Source organism: Chiroxiphia lanceolata, chromosome 4 (genome assembly GCF_009829145.1).
Source record: "Chiroxiphia lanceolata isolate bChiLan1 chromosome 4, bChiLan1.pri, whole genome shotgun sequence".
Taxonomy (NCBI): domain Eukaryota; kingdom Metazoa; phylum Chordata; class Aves; order Passeriformes; family Pipridae; genus Chiroxiphia; species Chiroxiphia lanceolata.
In genome coordinates this window covers 55,693,428-55,719,632 of record NC_045640.1, presented here as the reverse complement: position 1 = coordinate 55,719,632, position 26,205 = coordinate 55,693,428, and the positions used below count along the sequence as shown (strand labels likewise).

The 26,205-nt window shown below is 40.0% G+C and overlaps 1 protein-coding gene across 1 annotated transcript in view; it reads left to right on the top strand.

The window, feature by feature from the left end:
- Positions 1–802: 802 nt before the first annotated feature.
- Positions 803–26,205, top strand: part of CCSER1 (coiled-coil serine rich protein 1) — a 641,015-nt gene continuing 615,612 nt past the window's right edge. Inside the window, exon 1 of the mRNA XM_032686628.1 lies at positions 803–1,007. The gene's annotated coding sequence lies outside the window, so the exon portion shown is untranslated. The remainder of the gene's footprint in view (positions 1,008–26,205) is intronic.

The following is a 26,205-nucleotide window of genomic DNA, read 5'->3' as shown; positions in this document are numbered from 1 at the left end:
ACTCAGTCATATTCCTTAAGTATAAGCCACAAAGAACGTGGTTATTCCTCTGTTTTACCTTCTCCTTCTGAATTGAATAAGGAACTTAATTCATTACACCTAAACACCATGTAATTGACCTCTGCCCTCACCCGATATTCCAGGGAAATCACTTCTGCTCTTACAGCGGTGCAGCCGAGACCTGCTTTTGGCGTGAAGATGCTTCTTAAACCTCATTTCCTCGTTCCCTCCTTAGGACCAGGAACGCGCCGGGATGCCGATGGAGCAACGGGGAAATAATTACAAAACACGTCTCTTTTGAAAAAAAAAAAAAAAAAGGACGAGGAAGTGAAATCAGAGGGCTCCACCGCCCTCCGGGAAAGGGAAAAAAATACATATAAATCCCTGAGCAGATGGTGAGTGTAAACACACCGGAGCGGAGCTGAATTCCTCCCGGGGTGGCGGGGGGAACGGACGGACGGACTTGGACTTTTCCCCTCTCCGCCAGCTCGCCTCTCGCCCGGGGTAGGTGCTCCGCGCGGGGACACACGGACAGACGGACACGGACAGACGCGGGGACGCACAGTGACACATGCGTACGCGTACACACACACGACCCACCCCCACGCGTACGGACAAGCTCATCACCCACCGAACACGGACACACAGAACCCGAAGCCGCCCCGCGCCGCCCCACGGGCACCCGCGCCCCGCACCGGCACACGCGCGGAAGCACCGCCCCGGACCGCCCCCGCATCCCTCCCTACTGCCCTCCCTCCCTCCCTCCTTCCCCGCCCCCCGCGCACACACACACCGGCCGCAACATGACGGGCGGACGGACAGAGTGACGGGCTGGGGCGCCGCTGCTCCGCACGGATTATTCGCCGCGCGCCGGGGGGGGACGCAGGAGACCACCGACCCAGCGACCCGCAGCGGGGCGGGGACGGCGCCGCGCCGCGCTGCCAGGAGGGTCCCCAGCCCCCGCCGGCGGACGGTGAGCGCGTCGGGCGCTGGAGGAGCCCGGCCAGGTAACGCTGGGCAGAGCGGTGTCGCCGGGCAGAGCCGGCCCAGGCCGCGGAGCGCAGCCGGGTCCCCGGCGTGCGGGTACCCCGCGGCCGCCTCGCCCCGCACGGCAGGTGCCGAGGTGATGCGGCGGGTGTCGCCCCGGGGCGCGGGCGGCCCCCCCTGCCTGGCCTCGCCTCTGCCGGCGGCGGGGCGGCGGCCGCGGGGCGCCCTGCGCCGACCGGCGGCGCGGCTGCGGCGGCGGAGGATCGGGGCTGCCGGTGCCGCAGCTCCGCGCTGATCCCCGGCAGCCGCGCTCCGGTAGCGGCGGGGATTAGCGAGGGCGGGCGGGCGGCGGGGGGGACACCGGCGGCACTGGCGTCTTTGTGGCGGGGCGGCCGGGGATCGGCGCCCGCAGGTGTGTCCCGGGGCCAGCCCAGCCCGGGGCAGCGGCAGCGCCGGCGGGGCCGCTGGGGGCGGCCCGGGGGCGTCGCGGGGCCCGTCGGGCCCGGCCTGCGGGGAGCCGGTGCCGGGCGGCTGCACCGCTCCGGCGGTCGCTCCCGCCTCGCTGCGGCAGGTGACGGGGGAGAAGAGTAGGTCTGGTTTTTGTTGGTTTGTTTGTTTTTGGCGTTTCTTCTCTCTGTGTTTTTCCTTTTTTTTCTCCCTCAGTGTTTATTAAGCAATCTGCAGTTAAGCTATGAAGAAGACAGGGAGAAGTGGTTTCAGAAATATGAATGGGTAGGGCCAGGGCGCTCGTGGTCATGTGTGACATTTCCCGTGGATTGTAAGGCGGGAGCTGGAGGATGCTGCCTGTGTTTTCCAAAATCGCATGGCATGCTTAAAAAGTGGAGCAGATGGTGATGATACTGCTTATTATGAAAAAGGTTCATGAAAATCCAGTATTTCCTCTAGACAGTTTTTGTGTTGCTTCTCCAGGCTAAAGAGGTTATCTTCGAGTTTTGGCAAGGAAAAGAATGTTGCTGCAAGTTGTCTTGCAAAAGAACAGTTATTTTGCTTTTCCACAGAGAAGGGAACCCCCTGCCACCCAGTTTTATGTCTCTCTCTTGCCTTTGGGATTGACAGCAGTTAAGTGTCTTGGCATAGACAGAGACTGCAGTACACTGTTTTCTTATTGCACACCTTTATTATTGAATAGAACTAGAAAGGAGACTCAGAATATCCTCTTATCCCTCTCTGTGCCAGATGTGTTTTTCTATCCAGTGTATATTGCACTTGAAGTGTTAAACTCTCAGGGGGCATGGAGGTGGGGATGTGAGGCAAGGTCTACTAGTTACTTCAAACAATTCTCTTTGCTCATACTTAAGAAGGAGAGAAAGGAACATGTTGTAAAAGCAGCTGAGGAATATATAAAAGTGAAATATTAATGAACTGGAAAAGCTCAGATAGCAAAGACATTGTGCCTAATCATTCAGGAGGGTTCTTATTCTCTTTACAAGTCCTCATTGTATGTGTGCCTGTAGTACAATTGCAATTGGTATAAAAGACAGTAATATTTATGTTTAACCAGAAATAGTAGTAGTAGTAATACTTTTTCTTTTTTTCTTTTTTTTTTTTTTGTATTAGGGATTATCTCTGCAGTGCTTGCTTTAGCCATGGTTTTTGAGGCTGCTATAAGACAGAAAAGTATTACAAAAACAGTAAAAAAAATATTTCAAGAGCGTTTTCTTGCAAATGTAAATGGAAAGGGCTGACTCAGACCTGGAATAACTCTGAGGAACAAATAGCCTTAGAGAGTCCTCTTAGAGACATTATGATGACTTTTCACCCTGAAGCATCTTGGAGTCTGGAGTGCAGTGATCCCTGCAGTTTGAGTAACTTCCCCAGTTGGGTTTGGAGGGATACTTAGTGCAGCAGCTTTATGCCACACTTTGGAGGGGGAATTTAGTTCAGTGGGAAAGTCGTCTGTCAGCCCACAGCATGAAGTCCTGTTGCTCTGATTCCTGGCAGTACTTCATGGAGTACCTGGTGGCTTAAGTGAGGCCTGCCTTCTGGAGAGCTTAGTGCAGGCCTGACTATAGATGGGGAGCTGTACCAGGAGGACCTGAAACAGTGTATAGGGTATATACCATGTCTGGGTTACAAGAGGTAGTGTTTGGTTTTTAAGTCCGTTAGTCACAGAAGATGCTGAAAAAGCATCTTGTATCTTCAGATCTGTGCATATGGTTGTGTGACAGCACGATCTCTTGTGCTGCATAAGCTGTGTGTGGTTGAATGTCTTCTTCCTAGATTTGAACATAATGCCTCACAAAAGCTTTTCAAGTTAATAACTTGATATTGCTGAATTTAAGTTTTTCAGTGTTTTGGGGTTTTATTTTTGCTAAATAGAGTGTTTCATAGATTGAAAGAGAGATGTAGAGCTATTGTTCCATCTGAAGAAATTCCCACTGCTCCAGGAAGGCTTATGGAAGATACTACGGTTTTGTTGGATTAGCTCATCTAGAGTATTTGAAAGGGCAGAGTTGCATAGGCCAATGTATGGTTTTTATGAACTGTTGGGATTTAAGCAGATACAAGTCACTGGGAAAAGCATTTTGTAAAATTAAACTTAATGATAGATTTTGAAAAATGTAAATCTGCATATTCTAAGGATGTGACATTTTCCCTAGTATTTTAAGTTCCTGGATTGTTTTTGCTGTACTTTTGGAGCTGTTCTAATAAAAGGAGGCTGTGTATTTATCAAGTGTTACAGACCTTTGCAGCAAGGGAAGAAGTGAATGTTGCACAGTGTTTTTTCTGAGGTTGAATGAGATGAAAGTATGAGTAAAGCATGAGATGAAATAGCATATCAATGGAAAAGAAACCTTATAAATGCTTACAGTCAAATTATTAAGCGATTCATACTTTAGTTTTGGAATAACTACCAGCTTGTTAGGGGGAAGAACTGAACTATATTTTCTATCTTGCAAAAGTTACTCTATGTTATAAGGTTCAGTGCCTTGTGTCTTCCACTTAAGAATAGTTTTACTGCCAGTGGGGGGGCTCATCATGGGATAGGGTGGGGGGAACAAAAGGAAGTATGTACATAAATAATGGCAAGTGGGGGCTGGGTTTGTTTCCCGAGAAATAACTACAGTTTCATCAGTTTTTTCTCGCAATATTGCATTTATTTGGCAGTTTTTTGCAGTGATAGTAAACTGGATTACCTTGATAAAGTAAATATGCTTTTGTATTAGACTTTAGCTGTTGAATATACTGGCTGAGATGGCATATAAGATACAGAACTTGCAAGTACTTTAAATGTGCATTGTCGTTTGTACTTGTGATGTTTCATGTGTATTCCTATTCCCTGTGTATTCATCAAAGGCCTATAACTTTGAGAGTATGGAAGATGCAGCCATATATTTTGCAAACAATGATATTAAACTTCTGTAGCTGTTTGCTAGTTAAATGTTTACTTGTATTTACTGCTTTTTGACTTGTTCTCACCACAACTCTCACCACTACGTGGTGGAGTGTATTGCTTAGATAGTACTAACTCACACACTCTGTGACTGAAGACTGTAGTATCATTTCTCCATTGTAAGGCAATGAAATGATAATGCTTCCTGTGAAGCATGTCTTTACCTGAAATGTGACTGTCCTATAGAAGGTAGTTGTTTTATAATAATATATGATAGTGTAGGGGAAAAAAAACTCCAGGCAAGCAATAAGGAAAAGCAGTCATGTCCTGAATGTGGAAAAAGCAAGATTTTTATTAAATGTGCGCTGTAGTCTGTTGCTAAAGATTAAAAGGAAAAAATACACTGTTGAGGGGTATTACAAGATCTGAGTGATGATGATTTTGTATCCAAATGTTTTATATTGCCTATAGACAGTACTATTTCTTTACCCTGGTTATTGTTATGAAAGCCCTTGTGAGTGTTGAGGTATGAATGTGTAGTTGTTTTCCTCATACGTGGGAAATTGAAGCAGTGATTATGTTCAAGTCATGTAGTTGATCTGTGATAGAGACAGACAGTTGAACTGCATTATGCATCCCGAGTCCCATAGTCTTATTTTAATGGATTAATTGTGTTTATATAGCTTGTTTGATAATTTGGCATAGATGTGGAAACTTCCTAACAGATCCAATTTCAGGATTTGTGTGTAAATTTATGCAGCATTTTATCCACAAGGACTAAATACTATTGGATTATTTCTTTCAGTCTAGGCAAAAAAGTTTTTCCTGGATTTCATTTTGTTGTTATGTTTGAGAGAAAGCAGTTCTGCACTCGTAGAATGTAATGATGCTTTTACATTATTTAAGGAAATACCACTTAATTTTTTATAATGCTCTAGCATATCAGGAATTTGAGATCTAGCTCAGTCAGTAATGCTTCTGAGGGTCACAGCTGTTTTCCAGTGCGAAGAACCAGTTGTGACAGACTGGTAGGAAGCTTTTAAAAACACTCTTCTCCTATAAATTTTGGTAGTGCAAATCATTGCTTCTGAAAGTGTAGCGTTCATTTCTAATATATGTCCAGCTTTGGCTTTCTTCTCTTTTTTTCTTCTTTCACTCTTGTTTTGAGGCTCCTTGCTGATCCTGCTTTGATGTTTCGTCTTGATGTGATCTCTTCAAATGTTTTAATACAAAAATAACAGCTCTCAAGTAATTTACTGATTTTGTATAGTGCAGTAAGATTTAGATTTGGGTAATAGTACAGAAGTATTCTACAGGTTTCTCATCTGTGTGTTACTTGTGACATAGTCCAAACTTGGTCATTTATCTATGAAGCAATGATATCTGTGGAAATGTCACCTTCCAGTGATGTTAACCTGTCATCATCCAGGCCAGGAAAATCTCAAACCCTGACAAAGAGGGAGTTACCCAGTACAGCCAGAAGGTGGTCAAGGGGGATGTGCTGTGCTGAGGTTGTAGTGACAGCTCCTGCCCACTCTGCCAGTTACCAAATACACCAGCAGTGCTTTGTATTTTGTTCTGTGTGTTAGGTAGTAATTCCAATTTCTACAGTGTCTTCTAGCTATATTTAGTGCAGTGCCAATTTCTGGGGTTATATTTCTGAACTATCCTGACTCATTTATTTATTGATACAAGTGTTTTGTATTCATTTTTTGCTATATGAAAGTGAGGAAAGAGGAGAAAGAGCAAACTTGCTGTCACTTCTTGGAGAAGTTTAAGCCAGTGGCTAAACTGCTACTAACTTGAATAGGAGCCCTATTCAAGTAACTGTTTTATCAGGTTTTATGACTTTAAAATATGCAGGCTGGATTCTTGATGACCAACTGAACATGTGGCACAGAGACAATGGAAATAGAATAAAAATTCTTCCAAAAATAAGATTGCCTTTCATTTTCTTCATTAGTTGCCACTATGCTTAATACTGTAGTCTATGCAAGACTGTTTATTCTGTTGTTAACACAGAAGCTTTAAATAAGAACGTAATCTGTATAATGAAAGGATGAAAATGCTAACAATTTCATTTACTGTATTCAGAAATTATTAAACTGCCTTGGAAAGGACATTCTTCCAATGATATATTAATGTTTTTACTCTTGATGTTGCTGAAGGGAGGTAACTGGCAGAAAATGGCAATAGGGAAAATGATGTGGTTTTCTCCATATTTATTTGAAGTAAATTGATGCTGGAAGTTGTACATTCTTTCAGATTCACAGACCTCTCAAATACTTTGAGAGCAGATCATGCCTTCAGCTTGAGTGTAAGGTATCAATTGTGCTTAAAGTGACATGTTAAGCTTTTAATATTTCTTTATACTTAAATATGTTTTGAGTTGGGACACACAGCATCTGTAGGAAATGGCATTTACAAATTGATATCATGTAACGTGTTAGTTCGATATGCATGTAGAAGTGCAATGTTGTGGTATAATAGAATCATGGAATTATTAAGTTTGGAAATGACCTCCAAGATTGTGTCAAACCTTTTACTGAATATCACTGTATCCACTTAACCATATCAAAAAGTGTCATGTTTTTTTGACACTTCCAGGAATGGTGACTCCACCATTTTCCTGAGCAGCCTGTTTCAATGCTTAACCACTTTTTCAGTGAAGAAATTTTTCCTAATATCCAGTCTGAACTTCCCTTGGCACAGCTTGAGGCTCTTTCACCTTGTCCTGTCACTAGTTGCCTGAGAGAGGAGGCTGACCCCTCACCTTGCCACACCCTCCTTTCAGGTAGGTACAGAGAGTGATAAAGTCTCCTTTGAGCTTCATTTTCTCCAGCCTAAACAACCCTAGTACCCTCAGCCTCTCCTCATAGGACTTGTGTTCCAGACGGTTGACTTATTGCATGATTGTTTGGCTAAAAACAAACCCCACCTGGCATGTGAAGGCACACCTGTGTGTCTAGCAGAAGCGGCCTATGAAGACATTCCAGCTGATTGATATGAATTTCTTCTGGTAGAGGTTAATGAACTGCCAAGGATCTCCTGGGCTGGGAGAGCCATGTGGGTGTCTGCTGTTCTCTTCTGGTTTTGCTGTTTCCCAGTGTAAAAGTAGATGTGGTGTAAGGATTGTGGTGTGCAGAGGTGATAGCAGGCTCTACCCTTACTGTGAGTAGCAAAATAAAGTGGGTTTGTTTTATATCAATTCTGTAGTGTTTTGTAGGTACAGTTCATACAGTGGTTATACTGTGGGGAGGAGACTCAAGAATCCTAATTTGTTACGGTTTTGAACCCATTTTTTCAATGTAGCAGCTGTGAGCTCTGTGAGAAATGTCCCGTAACCCAGTAGCAAAACTGTTGCTGATTTTCATGAGACCTTGATTACACCCGTAATAATATTTTAGTGTCTGTTAGTTTGCTGTGTACAATAATTATTTTATTAATGACTGATTTTCAAGTTACTGAGCCTGTACTGTTTTGATGGGGTTTTGTTACATCATTAAATTCTTAGTACTTCTAAAAATTAGGTTATGAAAATGTCTCTTACAATAAGTAAGTCCAGAAAAGTAGGAATTCTAGAATGGTTAAGACACTGCATATACAATTGATATAAGTTCAGTGCATCTGAAAATAAGGTGCTTTGTACCAATAGGCATCTATTTTATACTGGTAGTGATTATGCAAGGGCACAATATGGGCATTTAGAGTTTTTATGATGTTGATAGCAGAGGTTCAAAAAATCACGGTTGTTTAGATGATTCCCTGGATTTAAAATTTTCAGAAATTGATAAATAATGGGAAAGTAGAAGGAAGAATAAAATTGAGTAGAGAGCTGTGGAAAACATGCATGTGGAGTAGATGAGGAAGAAGTAAAAGAAATATAAATAAATTAGTTTGTCAGCTGATAAGAACTGACACCACAAATATCTTCATTTTATCTGCTGATCTTCATTTTACAGATAGCGAACTCTAGGGCATCTGCTGAGATGGGAAAGAAAAAGACACAGAGGAGAGCTGGTGGGGAATGAAAAGGAAAATCAGCTGTTCTGTTCTCTCAGCTCTATGCCTTTGTTCTACTCTACCGCAAAAAAGCTGTTAGAAGAAATGTAGGGATTAGTCACATTAGCCACAAGGTAATCTCTATCCTCTCTAAACCCTCATTTTAACATCCTGATCTTGGCCAATTATGTTTTTGGTGGCTGACTGTCTGTGGCAGGGTCTCAGCAAATTTCACACCAGTCTTCAGTACTTGCTCATGGCCCTTAATAAGGAAGTAACGTACAATTGTCTGTTAATGATAGGTTTTGTTACAGATTAAACTTTTACCAGGGAGGAAATCAAAACCAGAAGCTAAAAGGCTGTTTTAGACTGTCAGATCTGCAGCTTTGCTACACTTCTGTCTATTTCTAATGTACAGGAAAGTTAGTTTGAATTTGTTTCATTTAGTGTTTAGCATGAGCTAAGAACATGCAAATAGCCACCTTATGTGGCATAGCTAAAGGTCTGATAACTTAATTATGCATCTGAATCCTCTTTGTCAAGAGACACAAGTAATTTTTACCTATAATAATTTCAAATTAAGAGTGAAGATGAAGATAACTAGGGTGTTAATAAGACTTGAATGAAGTTTTTAGCTAACTCATCCTGTGAGTTGCTTGCAGGGATAACTGACATTCCCGAGACACTGTAGGGATCAATTTTCTGGGGTAAATACTGCATACAGACACACATAGGAATAAATAAATAAATAAATAAATTTATATATAAAATAAAAATGCTTTCAAAGTCAGAAGGTAAGCTGTGGTGCTTTCAGTTGAAGGCTATGCTCTGTTCTAAATGAGGAATAGTGAATTGTTCAGAAAAAAGGATTTCTTTCCTTTACTTTAGTAGCAGTAAAATTGAAACAAATTTGCAACTTTAAAAATCTGCTCTGGCATCTCTAAATAGTCAATAACTGGGAGGTGGGGGATGGGAAGAAAATAATAAAACAAAAAAATGCTTTTTATTTTGGTTTTAAGGAGTTAAATATGTTGTGGGCAAGATGTTTCTGAAAGCTGTGTATTGGAAATACGCACATTATTTGTAGCCTTGGTTTAAGAGGGTCTTATGATGATACTGTTCATTGAAGAAGGCAAACAAAAAGTTACTACTGGAAAAGGGTGTGAGAATTTTAGAGTTTGTCTATTTTCTTATACTTTCATTTGAATTTGAGTGAGATCCTGCATTGTAAATATTTCATTGTGTTTCTATATGCTTTGAAAATAGTTAAGGGTGAAAAAGGAATGTATAAAAGAAGAGATTCCCTGCTCACATAAATGATTCTTTTTCCCTTATAGTTTGCAGTTGCCCAGGACAATTCATGTGACTTGCAAAGTACTGAAGTTGAACGCCAGTAAAACCGTAAAACACTTACTTGGCACTATATGTTTATGCAGCATTTTCTAAATATAGACTAAGTCCTTGTCATAAAGGGTTTGTATAGTTGAAACAAAACAAGACTTGACATGACACAGAACAGCTTGAGAGAGAGGCATGAGAGCTGTAGGTGAGGAACTGTGAGGAACTGAGCAACTGCTTCAAGTGAAGGATTTGAGGAGGGCTTGAAAGGACAGTAAAAATACTCACCCCCTTCAATTAAAAAAAAAAATACAGGAGTTGAACTCCTTTTGTTGCCCATTTTTTTTGTTAGTAGGTTTTCAGAAACCACTATTTCTTTCTAATTTAGATAGTAAACACTATATGAGATCTGTAGAAATTTTTTATTAAAATTAATAAATAACAAAGGAATTTAAAACTGTTCTCAAATGTACAGTTATGGGTCTAGATCCTCAGTTAGCGTCACAGCACTTCTTCCTTCAGTCAATCCAAACGCACGTAATGGTTGTAGCTCCTGTTTGGCCTCATATTTGTTAGGCTGAGCAGTGGCTGCTGATGGCTGAGTGAAAGAAGGATGGAGTAGGTAGAAAATGTAATAGCTTCTGAATGACAGTGTCTGTGGCATCATTCCCTTGGTATGTGTTGGTTCTCCTCTGTTCGTCTTGAAACCGTTTTTTTTTGTCCTCGAAGAAGCTTGCAAACCTTTGGTAAATTGTGCTGCTCAGACAATAAATGAAAACACATTGCAGTGAAAACAACTTATGCTGATTTCCTATGCTATCCTACTGTCTTGGCATATTGTTTGTGTATTAATCTGCACCAGATATTTTTGAACTTGCTGCTTGCTTTTAGCGGTATTTGACAAAAGAACGGAAGTCCTAAAATGTAATGAAAGTTTTAATAAGTTTTGAGAAATTGGAGGAGAGACAGTCATGTAAATTCTCTGGCTGAGAGAAAAGTTGCCTGGTGAGTTCATTCTATGATCGGTATCAAAGAGTCAGCCTGGGAGAGGAGTCTTGTATTTGTCCTGGCTGCTGGGAGCTTCTTAGACATTAAAATGAACTAACCACAACATGCAAATCTGTAGCTAACTAGGCCTTGTTAGATCTGGACTTCATAATGATATATGAGTTAAAAAAACTGAGTGGTTTTCTTAAGTTGTTGTTTGTTTGGGGTTTTATTTTTTTTAATGGCCTTCCTCCCTCCCCCTGGGTTATTTTTATGTCACCTTTTTCGAAAGCATAGGGTGGAGCACTCATTCAGGGTGTTGGACTGACGCCTGCCTGATGAGAATTGGTTTGTTTAAGACCTTGTGCTGTATCCATTTACACCACCTGCAGATTTGCTTCTCTTTTTGTTTTTATTACTTACCTACCTGAAGTCCTTAAGAAAGCATGTTGCAGGTATGGAGCTTTTATTAAACTCAGCTTTTGACTGGGAAAGTAACAGGTATTGTGGTTTTTAAGTTAGTCTGGTTTTATTGACATTCAGCACATCTGTCAACAGAAGCAAAGACCAGACTTCTTTGTGTCAGAAAAGGATGGGGAAAGCCCAAACAAACTCTGCTGTCAAGAAGGTGCAGATTAATTGGTTTTGCTTTGAACGAATGTGCTTGGAAGAATAGAAGCTGTGCCAACTTAGAGAACTATGTATTGGGCTGGCCGGCCGTAGTGTAATAAATTGAAGAAAGATCCCAGTTACAGATACTCAGCTGAAGATGGGAAACTAGTAATCTATGTTCTATTGCCATTCAGCATCTCTCTGGTACCTGTGGTTTAGGAGTGTGCGTTAAGAAGAGGCATCTGTTTTTCTCTGCAATAGCGAAACACTTAGCAATTAATACTGAATGCAAAATCCAAATATTTGTATTCAAATAGTGTGCAATCCTATGAAAGTGTTTTAAGTGGTTTGCTGCTCTAGTAGAAAATAAGCTTAGAAATAAAGCAAGGGAGTCTTTGTGTCAAGAGTAGCTTAACAAACATACGGAATGTTAAATTTCAGTACTTCAGTCTTAATGCTAAGATTTAGAAAGCACATTACTTTTCTGAACTGTACCTGAGCACAAATTATGGTGAAGAACATACAGAATAAATGAAGAGAGTGACTGTGGTAAAAAATAATTATATTGTGTAAGTGTTTGGCACGGTAACAACATCCAAACCCTCTTTATGTGTTTATTTTGGAAAACAGTTTGGGCAGGGCACTACAGTAATTACTCAAGTCATGTTTATATATAAAATGAGCTTGGTTTGCTTTGTCAGGCAGGTGTGTTGCAGTGTTTCATTTGCTGAGCTAGTGTGCAAAAATGCACCTGTTTATTGGAATGACAATTTCAGCTGAGATAAACTGGTATGCAGGGTACAAGAAAGTGACTCAAGGGTGAGGCACCCTTTTTAAGATGAGATTCTTGTTTTGGCATTGTGGTAGTTTTGCCTTTGTTCATTTTAGTTGTGCTTCAGTCAGTGCTGGTTGGACTTCAGTTGTGCTCTGGTTACTGTATGTATGTATTAGAAAGACCTTTTGTAATTTATCTATTATGAATGATTGTTATTGAGGAAAGTTATTTCATGAGCTAACTTATTATCTTGAATAGAGCAGCTTGTAATACTTAGGGGTTTCCCAGTGGGATTTAATGAATCTATGACAATAGAAACAATTATAGAGGTGGTGGGAAGAATCCTTGAATGTATTATTTTTATTTCCCTGGAGTTAATCTTCACATATCAAAGTAAATTAACCAGAATATGCTGCTTAGATGTCTTCTAGATTCCCAAGCCAAAAGCTATTATGAACAAAATGTGATTCTCTTTATTCCCTGTCCTACAATCCTTTTTCAAAGTATGCTCCTAGTGAAGTCAATATAACTGAACAAAGCAACATTCTACATACATTTGTGGTATTAAGGGAAAGACTCTAGTCACTGGGATATGTATAGGTGAAATTATTTCAGGAGATATTTTTTCATGAGTTTCTTTGTTGGTTTTCTTTTTTCTCTGTTAAGTAGATTTTTGACATTAATTAACCAATGCATGAAAAATGATGTCTAAATGATTACTAAGAAGAAAATTAACTCTATCCCAGCTGAAACCAGGCCAAAGGAACAGGTGTTTTCCTTTAATGAATGCTAAGTCATAGCTTGTCATATCATTCTGCAAAGATTTTTTTTTGAAGGTTGCAATGTTTTGTCATGAATCTAGTTTTCAAAATCAACTGAAAATCCATAGAGACATATGCTGTGCTACTGTTAAGGAAACTTCCCAGTCTGAGCATTCCTGGCAGTCACACTCCTGATACCAGAGACATTAACTACTGGGACTGAAGCCCCTTCATGGCAGGTGGCTCCAGTGAGATGACAGGAGCCCCACTTGACTCCCCACACATCCCACTCAGACCAGGTTTCCTTACTAGTTCAACCCCAGATTTCTCATAGCAAAGTCTCAGATGTCTTGTTCCATAAAGTCATTTTTTCATGGCACAGTAACACAGAAGGAGTTTGAACTGGGTGCCTCTGAGTAGGACCTCCAGCAAAGGAACCCCTGGGCTTTTATCCCCTCATAGTCTACCTGTGCACAAGTCTGGCTCTTCTTTCAGAGTCTTCGGCTACTGCCCCCAGCTCTGTGTTCATCCACCTGGCTGGCATCACCCATCTTCAGGCTCTTAGTTACCCAAAGGTTGGCAGTTCACAGCCTCTTCTCTTGGGCTCCCACCTAGAGCTCAGTCTGCATTTCAACCTGCATCTCAGTCTAAGGCTTGCAAGCTGAGGTACCTGGACCAGATGCAATGTTTACATACCTCACTTAGTCCATTTAGTGCCCTGAGGGATTTCCAACTGAGTGACATTTACTTGAGAGGTCAGATGTGATGGAAATTGAAATCATAGCCTGGCTTGAGATGAAACAGAGTACATTTTGTATTTGTTTATTTGTCTAGGAGTGTATACATGCAGAGATAAATTTCATTGTAATCCTCAAACTGTTTACTATATTGTGTTAATCTCTACAGCTACATCTGATTACAAAAGAAGAAAAGGCCACTGGTAGGCTTTAAAAGTTTCTGCCATCTGTCCTGGTGCTTACCCTTCATTCACCGTAAGGACGTGTTGTGAGCAGCTTGACAGACTCCCTGTGTATTGTGGCCTTTTACGCTGCTTTTACCTTCTGTCTTTCTTTGGACTCTAGTCTGTTCAAATGGAGCAGCATGTGGGTCTTCTCTTTCATCAGAACAACGTAGATCCTTGAATCCTTTGCTTTGGATTTGGGACCTTCTTTTTATTCTTTACCTCTTCATAACAGCTTGCACAGTGGAGTTATCCCGAAGAGGTCTTCTAGGTCTATTCTAGCAAGAGGAACCGTGTGCTTTCCTTCTTATCATCTTAGTGCTCATGGAATGATTTTACCCTGTATACCCTTGTTAGCTGGCTGCATCTCCAGATCCCTACCATGTAAATTACTCTACTCTTTGGATAGCTCTCTGGATTGTGCTCAACCGTTATCTTCATCAGATGCTTCGCTGTTTCTGTCTGTTGAGGAAGTCTGGCTAGATTTGCAACCACGGAAGGAGGGGGATAGCATACACTTGTAGAAGGACAGTAGCTTTCCAGCAGCTCCTGGCCTACTTTATGGTGTTTATGAGTTGAAAGGATTGCTGTGGAGGAACAGACTGTGCCTTTGGAAGAGCTGAGGAAGGTGCATAATTCACAACAATGTTTTTCCAGCTGAAGTACCTCATTCATCTAAATCACACTTTGTCAATGTTCTGAATCTAATGAACAATCCGTCATTAAGGCTAGTAACAACAACCATGGGCTTTTGAGAAAAACTGTCATTGCTGAAAAGCTGGGTTAAGCTCTACCTAAATCCATAAGTAATTCAGGCTGTTAATGGGGTTTCCGGACTCTTCCCTAGAAAGCACAGACCAGGCAAGTGATGGAGATCAAGAAAATAATATACAGATACCAACTCAGAGAAGTAATCTCTCTATTTTTAAATATTCACCAAATATTTTACGACAATATTTTAAATATTTAAAGTGTATTTAAAGCACCATGTCAGCAACTCTTGCATCTTTGGATTTTTCTTTCTAATCTTTTTGGTTCATGATAGAGGTTTCAGGTATGCTGTTATTCCTACTCATTAGGCTGTATTAAATTGAATTATTGGTTCAAGACATGAAATGGTTGATGTCACTGCTTGGGCACAGTAAGACATAGATAGATACCTAAAAGATTTTTAATTTCATTATGGAAATCAAGCTTGCAGTTCTGTTATGTATGTGTACACTTAAAGCCTTGCTTTCCTGAGAATGCCGAATGAAAAAGATCAAGCATTTTTCTAACTCTTATAATGAAGTTGTGGATTTCAGAGAATAGGCTGTACTTAGAGTTATTCACACAACTTGATGAAAGAGTGCCTTAGAAAATATAATAATCAAATTTTGAAGATTTTTGGTTTAAAGAACTTTTGCTTTGCCATTGTATGTATTCTCTAGATCAGTTGCGGTTTGAAAAATAGTAAGAAATAATATTGGTAAAGTTTTTTTATGCTTAAAATATGCTATCTTTGTTTATTGATTGTCATTGGCTGTGACAAATTAATTTAGGTGTAGCCAGTTCTAACAAAATAAATTTTTCTAACATGCTTTTCATACAATGGGTATGTAAACTTGAAGCTTCATGCTGCAGTGTTTTGTGATTAGTTAAAAGCCTCTATGTTTTCAAGGGAATACAGGACAAGTTTATGGAAGTGAAATCCAATGAGTGTTACCAAGTATGCAGAAATACTGGCATGAAAATGGTAGGAACAATATATTGGGTGGGATGGGTATCTTATGTTCTTCCTGAGCATAAGATTTTGCCTCTGTGAGATGGGGGTGTGAGCTGGCTGCACATTGTAGGAATGGCTGCACCAGATTAAAATTCTGCATTCACAAAGCATCCTCAAGTGTTTACAATCATAGAAATTAAGAATTGAACGTCTTTGCAAGAGCTAGTTATGTCTACAGTGCCCAAGGTAATGCAAATTGCATGAGCTGACAGTCTTATTCTGTGAGCTAGGGGAATGCTGCTGATGTTCTTTTTGTTTTTTGAACTTTGATAATCCACTGTCCCGCGTGGCCAAACAAGGGAGATCTTATTTTCTGTGTATCAAATGATGGCAGCAATTTCTTGGCAGCTGAATTAATTTCAGATTCTGTAACATGACTTCAGATTAACATTAGATTTCTAACAGCTAATGGTATTTTAGCCTCTCAACTCTATTCACAGGAAGAAAAAAGTCCTCTCTTTAGAGGTATTTGTGTTTTAAATCTTATCTCCCCTACTTGCTTTAGTATCCTGTGTATCTGTCACAGTTTGACCCTTTAGCAGATAATGATGTGAAAAGTACCTTGGCCATGACTAACATCACTTCTTTTCAAAAATCAGTTCTTAAACTTTCAGATTCTACATGAACAAAAGGGTGTATACCTAATAAGAGGAATTCAATTTCAGAGAGTGATTTGTGCTGCTTGATAAGATGAACTCACTTGTACAGGGTTCATTTTAATAAGCTAAATGAAACATTTCATTAATAGGAAGCAAAGGTTTAGGTCACCCTTAAACTATGTAAGAAAAACAGTGACTCACTGAAATAGTGGGTAACCAATCCCTGTGTCATACAGGGGATGAGGCTGCAATATGTCTCTGCATGGGGGAGTACTGAGCAGAAATAAAGGAGGTGTTTTTCCTGCTGTGTATTTGGAAATGCAAGTGCAGGTAAGGTGAAGGTTCTTGAAATAGAGTGATTTTTAGTAGTTGGAAGTATAGAAAATGCTTCTGTAAAACCTGGAATCTGAATACAAGAGAAGTACTTTGTGCAGGGTGTTACATATGAGGCTGGAAGCAGTGCTTATCTTGGTTACTCCGTCCCTAAAACCTGAGAATAATAGACTTATCCCTGGGATGCACACAATCACTTAGTAAATTTTATTTTAAGACACTGTGATGGATGGATTAAAAAAGTAATTGTTTTTAAAGAGTTCACTGTCCAGGCATCTTCTGTTTAAGATTAAAATATTTTAAAAATGGAAGCATTTTTCAAGTGTTCATGCTGATTACTCTGTCCATTAATTTATTTTTCCTTTACAGCTTCGAGTAGGGAAATGATGTAGCCTCTTCCATCTTCGTATTCTTGCACATAAGGACAGACTTAACAGAAAAGTTGATGGAGAGAGGTTAATTAATTTAATTGGTTTCCATGGGACTTATAAAAATAAATATGGATACAATTAATTTTCTCATAGAAGACTGTTTTCTATAAGCCTATATAGTGAGTTAAATTTGGCTTAAAATGTGTTTGGAGGAACTTATTTTGATGTGTCCTAAGAGATAGGATGGTTCAAGTTTCTGGGGTAAAAAGAGGATCCAGGACCTGAAAAGTGCTTCCCTCCATCCTTGGCAGCAAATGTCATCCCCCAGGCCATGGCAGAAGTGGCACCTATGTTTATGCCAGACTGTGTCCAAGAGGAGGTGTTCAGCTGTTGGGTCGGCGATCACTGAGCAGCTGTTCTGCGGCTCCTGCAGGTGATGGGCCAGATGGAAGTGTCTCATGTGCCTGGCACAGCTCACAGGCTGTCCTCTGCATGGTCCACGTGGTTAGCCAGTGCTCATGGTGGGCTTCTCCTACTGGTGTGAGTGGGTTTTCTAAAAGCTTGCAATTCCTTTGTGTATATGTACACTTAAAGCCTTCCTTTCCTGAGAATGCTGAATGAAAAAGATCAAGCATTTTTCTAACTCAGAAATGGAGTGATTATGGATTTTGCTAGCTAGAAACTCATGTTTCTCCCCCGCCCCCCCCTTGACTGCATCCACTTTTCTTGTTATCTGCTGGCCTTTTGCCTTTTACATCTGTGGATGCATGCAGTTAGTCACTCTGTATCCTGCATTAGCATTCGGTGCCAGGAGAAGCCCTTGGAGACCATGGCTTAACTCTGCTTAGGCTTTGCTGTACAAGCCTGTTGTTAGACAAAGCTTCACATTGAATTCACGTTTTCATTATGAAAATGTGCATCTAATTGGTTCTTTCAGCTAACTGAAAGATGGGTGGCATCTCTCTATTAAAGTCCATCATCATCTGGAGATTACAGAGGGAAATATTTATACTTTCCTGTATTGTAGTGTGTTGACTCAGTGTTTCTGTAGGGGGTTTGATGCTGACCTGTAGTTTTTATGACACTTCATGCAATCAGTACATGGCTTGAAACTGTTATGAATGTGTTCCCATGTTGATATTTTTGGGACTCTAGTGGATGTCTAAATATGTACTTGTAAATTTGAAACCACAGAAATGGAGAGTGTGCATTACCAGTCTTTCATCTGAGCTGTCCAATACAAAGACCCTAATTTAACCGGGTATCTCTCATTTATTTCCACCATGATTCTGTGTATTTTTTGGACTTGAGCATATGATACTTTTTCTTTTTTTTTTTTCTTTATTTCTTGGTACTTCTCCAAAGAAATCTTTATGCCGAGAGTTATATTCAAACACGTTGGCACACACTGAAAAACTTTGTAGATAGTTGAGGCATACCGTATATTGTCCACCACTTTGCTGCAGCTGGATTCTTCAGAAAGTTGTTCTGGAGGCATTTTATGGGGTTAAGTATATGGAGGGCATATGGCATGTTTCTTGGCTGACTATGAACTTCTAATGTTCTTGTGTATAGCACAAACATAATGCTCTTTTTTATATAGGTATTGTGTGTGTGTGTATATATGTATGTAAAAGCAAGCTGATTTTATACTACAGTATTGCAGAGTAGTGTCATAAAGTATAATTAGACAAGCAATAATTAAACTACTACTGAGTTATGTAGTTTAGGATGTTAAATTGTTTCATTTTGGATGAAGGCCATTTCTCTCATGTGGTTTCCATTTCTGTGATTTCTTGTTCTTCAAAATACAATTAAAGACTCAGCAGACATACACAGCTAATGACATTGAGGGGAATATTTTAATGACTTGAAGTGTGAGGCTCCCAATATTATTTAATGCTGAATCTATGCCAATGAAATATGACAAAAATGAAATCACACAATACAGCATCTGTGGAAAAGCTGAACCTGATATGTTTAGGATATTGTAAGTAAAGAGTGTGTTCAAAGGCTACCCTCTGTGTATCAGTTGAAACTACTGGGATGCCGTGTCAGAAACAGACTAAAACAGGAGCACTGGTTCCTAACTGAGGGGTTGATTGTACGCATTTTGGTGACCGAGGGTTTTGGATGGGGTTGCCCTGCTCTAAGGATTGCCCTTGTTTCTGCCCAGTCAGTTGTGGATAAATTCCGGGACTGGTTTAGATCAACCTCTTCAATACCACAGCATAAACTGTAGCAAATGATAAGAAGGACCCTCAGGACTTCGGTGATGCCTGCATCAGAAAGGGAAGATGTGGATGATGAGGGATACTGGTAGAGAGGGGCAGCAGTAAGGGCCTGTGAGGAGGAAATGGAGAAATTTGGTGTCAAGGGGAGAATGATGTTTTGTGTACATGTACAGGTTGTGTGCTTGGAGTTGGCAATATCTTAGGGGATGACAATAGGATTGTTAACCTTGAGTGGTGGTCCTTTAGCCATATCACAGCTGGACAGCTGGATCATTCTTTGGAATGAGCGTGTTCAGTTGGGCACCAAGAGAGGCTTTCAGAGAAAAGGCAGCAGTGCCAGTGTCAAATGGACAGTTGATAGTGAATGTTGTTTTGCTTCTCTTTTTTGTGGAAAAAAATTCTGAACAAACATAACTTTACACTGTGTTTGTTCATATATGCTGTGCAAAATGTACATATTTACATAAGCTTCAATCCTTTTGCATACATGATTTCTATGGTTTACAACTGCCTGGTGAAAATTCTGTGTTCCGTTTGAATAAATGTTTTTGTCAAGGGATTTCTGCAGTAATGATGATCTTAAAAAACGGCTTAGTTGTTTTTTTTTAAATTTACTTTTATCTGTGAACCGTGGTATAATCAAAAGTAAGGTGGCATAAAACTTAAGAACATCTGTTCTGCTATAGGAGTAAATAATGCTTTATTAAAACAGATAGCGTATATTTTTCAACTGCTTAAAAACCTTTCCAATCTCCTTGCCATAGCAGTTACATGTAGTGCTTGTACAGTGCTTGACTTTTCCAAAAGCACTTTACAGCTATCCATTAATTGTTTTCCTAGATTGAAAAAGCTGCACAGTGCAGAATGTGGGTGGGAGCAGTGGGGGTGTGGGGACAGCCAGGCCAGCAGAGCAGAGTGCGTCTTGCTGCACCTCATTATTTCCTGTTGAAAAGATGATTGTCTGAGGTGCCAGCCGCCTTTCATGGTCCTACCTTCTTGATAGCTCTTAACTTGAGGAGTCCACCCTGCATATTTCTTATTGAACCTCTCCTCTGAGAATACACTGTGAAGTCTTGCCCCCAATATAGTTTTAGGCCCACTAAGGCTTTCACTGGAAAACAACTAATACTGCTGTGTTCTCTTAGTATGCTTCAAACCAGGGGTGATTAGCATTTGTGTGGTGCCTTCCAAATAGTGATCTCGAGGAGTCTAATGAAGTTGGCATTTCCCTGTTTTGCAGATGCATAAAAAAATTAAAGTTCAGAGAAGACAGAATTGGAAATAGCATATTGGACTTCTGGCAAATAGATTCTCCTTTAAGTAAATCAATAAGATTATCTTAATACGGAAAGTAGAAATGCTTTGAATTGTCTAAAAGAACAAGATTACAGGAGTTAAGAGGTGCAATATATTTCATATCCCACACTTAAGTCAGAGAAAAGGAGAAGCCAGTATCCATGCATGTTGGATTGGGTTCACAGTAAGACAGTGAGTGCATACATGTGGGAATTTGTGTAGAAAATGATTTCTATTTAATTTCCTTAGTAGATTGATTAGCAATGACTAAGGAAGTTAACGGAGTAGCAACAGCGAAAAATACTGTCTCAGACCACATGCATTGCCATTGCCCTGTACACTTTAGTGGACCTTATGTTGATTTTTAACAGCAGAGGAACCAGCGCAAATCTCTGTTTAAATCCCGATTTTGTTACCAAGCACATTAAACTCTGCTTCTCTTCACTTCAGAAGCACTGAAACACTTCTTTCCAGTGCTCCTTTTCACTGGAGGAACGCTGCTCTTACAGATTCTCTTCACCTCCAGCTGCCAATTATAGGCATAGCTTTGGTGTTGTGCTTCTCTGTGTTTGGTGAGGTACGATTATTCTGGACTCCTGCAGCCCTCTGATCTTCTGCAGTAGTTGCCTGGACTGCAACTTGCCAGGTTTGAGTTCAAGTGCGCTTTTCTTTGTGCATCTTGTCCCATCCTGTCCAAGGAGAAGAGGATGTCTTTTGCAATGATCCCACAGGGGCTTGAATAGGAAAGGGAAGAAGGTGTTGAGAAATGAGGAAAAGGCAGATGAATCAAGGAAAGGAGATGAATGTTCAAATGCGTCAGGCTTTTTTTTTTTTTTTTTTTTCAACTGGTATTAGGTTTTTGTACAACAATGTCTGCTACAGATTCAGGAAATGGTATTGGCATTTAAACAAAAAAAATCTACTTTCTATTTCAAGGCAATTCTTTTTGATCTTCCAGAAACAAAAATTTGATTAGCTCAAGATTATGATAAATGATTATTTCTTGAGGATTCTGACTCAGCTGAAATGATCCCATTGCTCAGTCATCTTCACAGTAAAGAAATTCTTTCTCATGTTCAGGTGGAACTTCCTGTTCATTAGCTTCTGCTTATTGCCTCTTGTCAACCCAAGAAGAGCTTGGCTCCTCTTGACAGCCTCCTGTCAGATACTACATACATTAATGAGATCCCCTCTCAGTCATCTCTTCTCAAGGCTGAACAGGTGCAGCTCCCTCAGCCTGTCCTGGAGAGAGATGCTCCAGTCCGTCATATTTGTTGCCCTCTGCTGGACCTGCTCCAGGAGCTGCATGTCTCTTGTACTGAGGATCCCAGAACTGGACACAGCACTCCAGATGTGGCCTCACCAGGGGCCACACCTCCCTCAACTTGCTGGCAATGCTCTTCCTAATGCACCCCAGGATACTATTGGCCTTCTTGGCCACCAGGGCACAGCTGGCTTCTGGACAGCTTGTTGTCCACCAGGACCCCCAGGTCCTCTTCTGCAGAAGAGGGTCAATCTCCAGCCTGTCCTGGTGCCTGGGGTTCTTCTTCTCCAGGTGCAGGACCCTGCATTTGCCTTTGTTGAACTTCAGACAACAAATGGTTCTCTGCCCATCTCTTCAGCCTGCCAAGGTCCTGCATAGCCCTCCGGGGTATCAACCACTCCAGCTTTGTGTTGTCAATGAACACACTGAGGAAGCATCTGTCTCTTCATCCAAGTAATTGATGAATAAGTTAAACAATACTGGATCCAGTATTGACCCTTGAGGGACATGACTAGTGGCAGACTTCCAGCTAGACCCTCTGCCACTGATTGTGACTCTCTGATATCTGCCATTCAGCCAGTTCTCAATCCACCAAATGTATATTATTTTTATCATCTTTGTTAGCTAAGAATAATCAGTCAAATATGTTATTGCCTTTCTTTTCTGTCTTCTACTGCATATCTTAGTTACGGTTTGGACTTTGTATTAGGCATTTTTCAGAATAAGAATGCAGATATGACTGAAATAGATCAGTCAGTGGCCTGTTTAGTCCAGTGTTCTGCCTTGCACAGTTAAGAGTGGCAGTAGCTTCAGGAGGAGTTGCGAATGTGATTCCTACATAGCAATTGCTTTTATTCTTTGCGCTTTTGAGACTTGCTACAAGTCCCTGAAAGTTGAGACTTAAAATATTTGGATAGGATGTTTTGATATTAAAGACTCTAGTCATCAGCATTGTCTTCTCCATAAAATTGAACACAGTTTATTCATTCCAAAGTCTAACCTTTGCAACTAGTAATGGGCCAGGTATCTGCAATCCTTGAAAACAAGAGCTGGAGACATAAATCACTGCATTGTGCTAAAATCCCACAGAATTACCCATTTTGATTGTTATTAGCAAAACGATTATCCTTAAATGACAGGTTTGGTTGTTGTTTTTTTTTTTTAGTGCAAAAAGAAAACTAGGCTCTTAACAACATAATTAATAGACTATCATCAGTATTGGTCTGTTTATGCTCTCACTTCAAAGGGCAGCTAAGAATGGAGAAATATCTGTTGTTAGAGGCACTTTGTAAAAATCATAGTAATATGGAAAGGTAATGTACATACACAGGTTAGTTATAAGGAAAAGCTCACTTCGTCTTTTGAGTTTTTGTACTCATCTTTGCTTAATTATACTCTCCACTTCTTTTCAAATCCTCTCCATTTTTGTGTGTGCAGCTTTCTCTGTGATGGTACATACTAATGTTTAGGAATTTTGAGGGAAATAAACTGAAGCAGCTAATACAATTTTTTAAAAAGACTGGTCTCAATAGGTGTAATTAAACATCCAGTTCATCACCTCAGTAAGAAGCAATTCTACTCTTGTTCTGGTGTCTTATTGCACTGTGTCTGATCACGCTTGGTTAACCTGTTATCTGAACATTTTATCTGAACTGGTCAGTGGTGAAATTCCTAAGTTGATATTTGGATTGCCAAATTAATGCATTGTTTATATATGAATACGAGCAATGCAGGGCCATGCATATGCTTATATTTTGAGTCTTTTCTGAATACATAGAAACAATTCTGCTTTGTTTTCTGTCTACTCATACTGAGAAACTTAGCTCTGGAACATAGGATTTTCTCTTTTTTTGGCAGCTTAGATCTTGCTGATCAGAGGAGGAAGTCTGAAGTTTTTTGAAGGTGTTAGGTCTCAGTTGCTGCTTATTAAGAAAGCTGCATTTTTGTATTAGCTAACAGGAATTTTTAAAAAAAGCATCATGGTGCTTATATTTCTTATTTACAAGCTGGAGCATTTTAATCATCTGAATATCAGATCTGATTTATTTGTACAACTGTTTTAGAAAATTATCAGAATTGTGTTGTGAATAGTAGCCCTAGAGGCTTAACAGAGGTTAATAGCATCTGTGAAGTCTGAAAAATGTATTTCAGGATAGTGGAATACTAGATATCTCAAGAAAAGTGCTTTGGCTATTGTATATGCAACTAAAGTTATGCTTTCCAGTATCTAAATAAGCATGGTGTTATAAATCACTGATCAATCAGGGGTTTCCTGGAGCACCTCAGATAATGGAAAGACTGATAATAGGCAAAATTTTATTTCCAGTTTAGGCTATTATGAGCCTGCAGTAACTCTGCCAAGGATAGTAGGGTTATTCTATGTTTATGTCCAAATAGATGATTATGCAATTAGTTCAATAAAAGAAAGACTAGAAACCATTGAACTGAAAATGTTTGGCTTTATTAAGGATGTTGACATCCATGTGACATTATAAAATATGAATGAATATTAAAAAAAAAGGGAGTGATAGGAACGGCCTGTTTTTTTCTAGCCATCTGGAAGTTAATATCAGTATAATGGTGAGATAGGTGTTTTTCATCTGTATAGGGACATTCTTCATGGAAGCATTGAACATAAACACTGTATACCCAAGCAATTTTTGCAATTTAAATTGCGGGATGTATTCTATCAGGAAATGTCACTGCACACTGCCTGCTGGAGGTCAGAGAGTTAAATTGTGGAGTTGGAGTCTAACAGGGCTGGATACTTTAATAACCCCTAACAACATCAGCAGTTACGCAGGCTAAGATAAAGGTTATCATGCTTTGCTGTAGGGACCTACGGTGCTGCTTCCCTTCTGTACTCACTTTAGAGCAGCGCAGCACAAGAGCTGTTTTCTTACAGCTCTTACAGAATCACCTTTGTAAAAAGAATAGTGGTAGACGTAAAAGTTCAGTGATCTCAACTTATATAGTGGAGGTTCCATCACTTAATTTACACCAATGAGATGCTTGACATGCAGAGATGTTCCATGAGGGTTGGTGCAGCACAGCGGAAAGATAAAGTGCTCTGCCTGACTCTGTTGCCCAAAACATTATTTAGAGTAAAGTAATCGAAGCAGCTTTGTATGAGTTAAAGAATTTAGAAGTGGATTAAGAACCTTTAATCTCCATGTCAGTACAGATGGATACCTTGATAACGGGAATCTGATAAGCTTTTGGGACAAGATGTGTAGAACTGCCATACTGAGGCTATTATAAGAGCTAATCAGAGCTGAACAGTTTTAATCTGTTTGTTTACTACTGAAAGAGTACACACAAGGAAACAGGAAATAAAAATTGAATTTAAAACTGAGTAAAATGTTTGCTTGTTGATTCATCATACTTTTAAAATAAAATTTGCAGTCAATTAGTGATGTGAGAAGGAGTCAAGGTACATGCACCAGACAGTCAACTTTGGAGAAAAAAAAAGTGTGTGTCTTAGTTTCTGTTTACTCAGGACTGGGTGCAATTTTTAAGCGTGTTCTCTGTTGATCTGGACTTTATGAAAGAGGACTGAACAGAAGGTACCACGTTTTTTGAGATATTAATAACGGATGCTCAAACACAATAACTGAAGAGTTGAGTATGTGCTGGAACGTAGTATACTCTTATAATCAGTCTGGATATGTAGAAGATTTCATTATAGTTAGATATTCAACACTGAGGGGGAGGTATTGACTTAAATCACAGTTACCTTATCACTCAAAATATTTGTTCTCATAGTCTGTTTCTTACTTTGTATTGTATTGCTACTTCCCCCCCCCCATTTTTTTGGAAGTCTGTTTATTTCTTTACATTTCCTTTTTTTCTTCTACCTTTCCTTAATTAACAGGGCGATGAGGGAATATTGGAAGTGTTGAGCTATTGTTTACTGTATATTGTCCTTGCAGTAAACTGAAATATGGGATTTTTACTACACTAAATCAAAACAATAACCAAAAAAACCCACCTGTGTTCTCTCAAGCCTTATAGAGTTAAACTTTATCCCTCATTGTATATTTAACTAGAAAATTGGAACCTGCTTAGGCTGAGATGTTTTATTGAATAGAGTACCCAGACATATGTGGGCTATTGCTCTGCAGTACATCTGTCTTAAGCATTTGGTGCACTGGGGCTACAGGCATCTAAGTAACATCATTTGCAGTCCTGATCAACACATACTTCAAAGAGACTTGTTATATGAATAAGGTAAGTTTGTGCTGTGCACATTTAAAGGTTAAGTGAAGAAAAAGGTATACATAGGGTTTTTTTTTTTTTTTTTAGTTTCATTTTACAGAAAACTTGGTAGAGGATTGTAGAGGGATTTAGGATTCCCCCCCCTTTCCACCTTTTTTTGATTCTGTACAAAAAAATAGCCACAAAAGCTGGGGATATGCAGATGTCTTAAGCCTGCCAGTAAACAGGGATTCCCTTCCCTCTTCTGAACCTTAAGCTTCAGAGCAAAAAACAATCCCCTCATCTAATTGAGTATCTAACTCATTTTTCATGCTACTGTAATTCTCATGTACTTAAATTGGACTAGC